The sequence below is a fragment of the Camellia sinensis genome, chromosome 5, assembly GCF_055761805.1.
Source record: "Camellia sinensis isolate YWXY chromosome 5, ASM5576180v1, whole genome shotgun sequence".
Taxonomy (NCBI): domain Eukaryota; kingdom Viridiplantae; phylum Streptophyta; class Magnoliopsida; order Ericales; family Theaceae; genus Camellia; species Camellia sinensis.
The window spans coordinates 181,384,522-181,390,980 of NC_138965.1; positions in this window are offsets into that span (position 1 = coordinate 181,384,522).

Sequence of the window (6,459 nt, forward strand, 5' to 3'; positions counted from 1 at the left end):
TCGAGTATTGAAGTCTAAGTTTTCATGGGATGAAGAATGTGACAAGGCCTTGGCCGAGCTCAAGACATATTTGTCTTTCGCCCCACTCTTGGTGACACCCAAGCTCGGCGAAGAACTCTACCTTTATTTGGCTGTTTCTCAACATGCAGTTAGTGCGGTGCTTGTCCGGCCAGAAGGCATCCAACATCTCCTTATCTTTTACGTGAGCAAAACCTTGTTACCGGCAGAGTCGAGGTACTTGCCGCTAGAAAAACTTGCTTTGGCGCTAATGATGGCCTCTAAGAAATTGGCGCACTACTTTCATCCTCACACAATCGTGGTGTTGACCGAATTCCCTCTGAAAGCCTTATTTGAGCAGGCAGATTTCTCCGATTGAATTTTGAAATGGGCAGTCGAACTAGGGCAATTCGACGTCAAGTTTTAACCCCAAACCACCATCAAAGCCCAAGCACTGGCCGACTTTGTTGCTGAATTCTCTCCTGGAATTCACCCGGTATGCTCGGTGGATCTTATTGCGGCAGTTGGGGAGGCGAATATAAGCCAAACGAAAATTGCACGGCAGAGTGATGTCGGCGACGCGAAACTTGCGCGCCCGTCCACAAAACCTTCAGTCGGAAGTGTACTTCAGCCCAGCAATGCGATGATGGACTTGGGAATAATAGATCAACCCGTTGGGTCCGGCGCTGCATCGCTGAGAGGGGATGAAGACATATCTGTTGAAATCATCAGCGGCATGCTTGTAGCAGACATAGCCCAGCAGCCGAGCGACCGTGATCCCATCGACCTTAAAGCCTCCCAGGATCCCTTGGAATGTTGGAAACTTTTCATTGGTGAAATGTGAAAACTTTTTGTAGATGACGCCTTGAACTGGCACGGTGCCGGGCTGGGCATATTTTTGATCTCGCTGGACTGTCTAACCATTGAACACTCTATCACACTCGAATTTCCAATGTTAAACAATGAGGCCGAGTATGAAGCACTGTTGGCCGGGCTTAAAAGCGCGCTCCAATTGCGCGTATCCGAGCTGATGGTCTACAGGGACTCCCAACTCATTGTAAACCAAGTATCTGGAGTGTACGAGGCCAAAGATGACAGAATGGCCAAATACCAAGCTCTAGTGAGAGAACATATCAAGGAATTCCAAGTAATATAGGTCTAACAAATTGGTCGTGAAGGAAATGGCCGAGCGAATGAGTTGGCCGGCCTAGCTTCCATGTTCGACAGATCAACTTCCAACCCTTTCCTAATTGAGTTTCTCCCAAGACCTAGCATTAAGGACTCGAAGCAGACAAAGGTATTCTGCACCGAGCTTTGCCCTTCTTGGATGGATCCTATCATCATTTTCCTGAAAGAAAGGACCCTTCCGGCCAACAAAAAGGAAGCACATAAAATTCGGGTGAAGGCAGAGCAGTTTTGGCTCTCTCCATCTGGTGTTTTGTATAAAAAGTCATTCACCGGTCCATACCTCAAGTGTGTCCAACCAAGCAGCGTGGAGGCCTTCCTCTATGAGATCCACAAAGGCATGTGCGAAAGTCACATTTGGGGGAGATCTTTAGCCTACCGAGCTATTTCGCAAGGATACTGGTGGCCGTGCATGCAAGTGGATATGCAAAAATATTTTAGAAAATGTGAAAAATGCCAAAAGTTTGCCCACCAAATTCACCAGCCGGCCAGACAACTTCTTCCCCTCACAATCCCTTGGCCTTTTGCAATGTGGAGGCTGGACATAGTGGGACCACTCCCGATAGCACCATGCAACCGAAAGTTCTTCATTGCGACTACAAATTACTTCACCAAGTGGGTAGAAGTTGAGCCCTTAGCGACCATCAAAAAAAAGGATGTCAAGCGGTTTGTCTGGCAAAACGTGATAACACGGTTTGGTGTCCTTAAGGCTTTGATTTTTGATAATGGTACCCAGTTTGACGGACGGCTATTCAGGAGATTTTATGAGGAATTGAAGATAGAATTCTACAATTCCACCCCGGCCTACCCGCAATCCAACGGCAAAGCCGAAGCATAAAACAAGACCATTCTCGATGGGTTAAAGAAAAGGTTAGAGAAAGCCAAAGGCAAATGGGCAGAGGAACTCCCTAGTGTCCTTTGGGCATATCGGACGACCCGGAGACGCTCGACCGGGGAGACCCCTTTAACCCTGGCATATGACATGGAGGCGGTCATTCCATTGGAGATCGGCATGCCCACCATCTGTAGTGAAAATTTTGAGCCCGAGTTAAACTCTGAAGCCATCACCCTGGAATTCGACCTGGCCGACGAATGTCGAGAAAAGGCGTTAATCCACGTGGCCGCATATCAACAAGAATTGTCCAAGAAGTACAACAGAACAGTGCACCCCATACCGTTTAAAGTCAAGGACTGGGTTTTAAGGAAGGTAATGGGCAACACACTAGAGCTAGGCGAAGGAAAGCTAGAGCCAAACTGGGAAGGACCTTACAGGATAATTGGTCTCGCGGGCAAGAGGGCATACCACTTAGAGGACTTAGATGGCAAAAGCATACCTCGGCTATAGAATGCGGCCAACCTCAAGCTGTACTATTTTTAGTCTTTGACTTTTGTATGTAATTTTTTGTGAAGGGACAAGTTTCCCTTTTATTTTTGAATGTAATACTCAATTTGCCAATATAATAGAAATGAATTATTTTCTGCTTAGGAAGTTTGTTGTGTTTGAAGTAACATAGTAAATGAGGGACAACCGCCTCCAAAGCCGAGATGATTTACCCCGGCTAAAAGAGTTGATGATTTGCTCAACTCTGAGGCTTTTGTCGAGATGATTTACCCCGACAAGAAGAGTTGATGATTTGCTCAACTGAGGTTTTAGTCGAGATGATTTACCCCGGCAAGAAGAGTTGATGATTTGCTCAACTGCAGTTTTAGCCGAGATGACTTACCCCATCTAGAAGAGTTGATGATTTTCTCAACTCTGAGGTTTTAGCCGAGATGATTTATCCCGGCAAGAAGAGTTGATGATTTGCTCAACTCTGACATTTTAGCTGAGATGATTTACCTCGGCTAAAAGGTTTGATGATTTGTTCAACCTTGAAGGGTTTAGTCGATATGTTCTATCCCGACTAAATTTGTTAATGTTTTGATTCAAGCAAGTCGTGGTGTTTTATCCCAGCTGATGGAGTTGGTGATTTGCTCAACTCCAGGTATATAGCCGAGATGTTTTACCCCGGCTAGAAGAGTTAGTGATTTACTCGAACCCCGTTAGAAGAGTTGATGATTTGCTCAACTCTAGATAATTTTCGTCTTCAATGACCGAGATAATTTTCTCGGTTCAATCAATTTGTAATACGCCGGGCAAGAATAGCGCGGCTAAATGGAAAACTACGGCAAACATTGCAAGAGTATAAGCAACATGAGAACTTTTCATTGATTGAAAAATTTGGTACATGTAATGGGGCTTGTAGCCCGGCTACAAAAATTCAAACAGAAATCGAAAGAGACAAGTCTAAACTATGCTAACAGGGAGAGGTCGGCAAACTCATCCCCGGCTCCTTCTGTCGTGACCTCTAGGTCAACAACAATAGCCTTTTCCTTTTCGCCGAGCTCCTGCTAGCTATCCTCATCCTCGGCTTCTTTTTCTGCCTCCTCTTGCAAAGCATTGAAAACTTCGTTGGTGTAAGGAATCAGGTAAACCGGCAAGAAGGCTGGGGGAGGTGAAGCAAACACCTCGGTCTCAGATCCTTGGCCGAGTTTTTTTGCAAGCGGCCTTCCAACTGGACTTGAAATAAATGTCCTTGGTGGCGTCGACTTGCTTGGTGTAGTTGTCCTCAGCCTCCTGAAAATCGAGATTGTTGGCCTCGTCCACGACAGCCTTCTTCGCTTCTTTTTCGGTTGCGAGTTGGGCTTTCAGCTCGTCCCTTTCTTGCTCGGCCTTGCCAAGCTAGCCAAGGAGTCTTGCGTTGTCAATATTGGCCATTTCGAGTGAAGCCTTAGACCTTCCCAGCTCGGTTTCCAGATGCTTGACCTAATTAGTGGCATCTGTTACTTTTTGCCGAAGTTTATGAATCCGATCCATCATGAGATGTTGTTTCTTGATGGCCTATAAGAGGACGTGAGAGTTCAAATAAGAAGATTAACCGTGCAAACACTTGAGAAAATTTGAGTAAGCGTGCAGAGCTCTTACCCGGGTCATAGATTTAACCGAAGACTTCACGAGCCGGGTGTCGGACACGTGGTCACTGTTAGTCACGTCGCTCGGCAGAAGTAATGCTTTTGTCAGGTCAAAAGCTAGGAGATGTTCTTTATCGCCCTTAACCGAGGCGTTGGCCGAGATCTCCTTACCCCGGTGTTTCAGTTGTGGCTGCCATGGGGGTGTTGGCTCAGATCCCTCCGTCGGTTGCTCGGTGCTCAACTCGGCCACTAGCTCGGCAGTTGGGTCGGCAGTCCGAGGCCTTTTTCCTGCTCAACAACTTTCCTTGTTGGTCGGCGCCGTAGTGGTCGACGCCAAGGCAATCATGGTCCCAAATGTTTGACCAGCAGTTGAGGCGCAGGGAGGGATGCTCGGTAACTCGGTTGACGTGGCGGTGATGAGATTCTTGATGCGGTTCTGTTTGGCCATCTCCTATTCCTCGGTTAGTCAGATCAGAGTCACGTCCGAAAGCGTTGGATCAGGTGGTAGGGATGGTGCTCATAGAAAGTCTGTGACTCTACTTCTGTGACGTGCCGTGTATCGATAGCTCGGTACGTAACCGAGAAGGTCATAGCAATCTCAATGACGATACCGCAGCACGGCTCTGATGACAGCTTCGTTGGGATTGAAGTAATTCGCTTGCAAGGTTTCGATGGCTGCAAGGAAAAGAACGGTTAGTACAAAATAGTAAAGGAAAGTAATTTGACCGGTCAGTGAGCACGGCTCACATGTCGAACCGAAGTTCTTGCTGATGTACCAGCTAGGCACATCAGCTATCTCATAATTCCCAAATACCCAAAAGAAGTCATCATGCAAATCTTTATCCGGGGTGCTGGTTACCAGCTTTTCCTTGCCCGGTCTAATCTTCAAATAATAGCTAAACTCATCGGCTGTGTGCCCGAGGGTGTATTGGCGCAATCTCTCGGCCAATCCTAGGTTCAGGCCAAGCCGATTGTTTAGCTCAGCTACGCCGTTTATTATTCTGAAGGTGTTTGTCGAAACTTGTATCAGCGCTAGCCTGGTACGCCTCAAGAACTTACACATTAGAGGCTGAACCGGGAAGTGTAAACCTCCATCGATTATGGACAGCACAGTGAAGGGGCATTGATTTAGTCTACCCCAAGGAGTGGTGTTTTCTAAACCGAGCTCGAGGTGGACATCTTCAGGGACGCCATACTCCTCCCGAAACACGGCTAGTGCGCCCCGCATGTTAACAAGGAAGTGATAACGCCCCATGTGAAGCCGACTTGTTTCAGCACGGCGATGTTGGTTTGACAGAGTTTCGTGCGATGGCTGCTCGGCCTTTGAGAGCCCTGGTGTTGGTGTCTGGTCCCCTAGGACTCTACAGTAAAAGTCAAGAGTAAGTGGCAGCGCGGTCGCACAAACGAGCTCGACTTTAGCTCGGACACAAGAAGTGCAACAACACCTCAGTTACAATGGTATACCTAGAAGCTCGGTCGCTCGAGCGGACCAGATATTAGACCGGTCGAGCGGTCTAGCATTCTGTTACCTCGGTTCCTACACAAGTCTTAAGAAACTTATAACTTGCTCGGTTCTATTATGGTTTGGGATCAAACGAAGACCAGGAACTCAGTCGATCCCAGATTTTGGCACTTTCATCATAGAAAATGATGAGCAGTTACAAGGATGGTTTTTTGCCATTACAGTGGGAAGGAGCCCTAACTTAACTTCATTCGACGTCCTGAAACCCACAATCGTTACACCTTAGGCTCACTTATGTGGGATGATTCCTAAAAATGAGAAGGACTTACCAGTTCAGGGATGGAGGACCCTTACGCGCGCGACGTTGGTGAGCTCAGATCCACTAAGAGGATGCTTCGAATATGGTCGCGAAATAGCTTTGGACCACGAGGTTGCTAAGGAAAGAAGATGTGCAGTAGAGAGAGAAGGTGAAGGGGCAGACGTTATATATATATAAAAGCAGAAAGGGCGCCAAAATTCAAAACTGAAGAAACGGCGTGCGGCGGCTGGGTTGGCTCGACGAGGCCAATTGGCAAGAGACACGAGGCAGTGATAAGACTGTTGTCAGAATTGAAGAGACAGGAAGTGATGTTGAAACACCAACTGAGCTGATTAGTGATTTTGGCCGAGGAAGGTAATCCCGGTCACGCTGGCGCAGACGAGATTAAGGGGTAATTGAGAAGGTGATTCCTTGAGCTGGCTTGGAATCGAACTCGCTCGAGTCGGGCTAAGAGGGGCCAAGCTTATTGAGCCGAGTTGACTCTGTGTGATCAACGAACCCCTGTGTAAACACCCCATTTTTGACCGTCCTCAAGACTTGGACG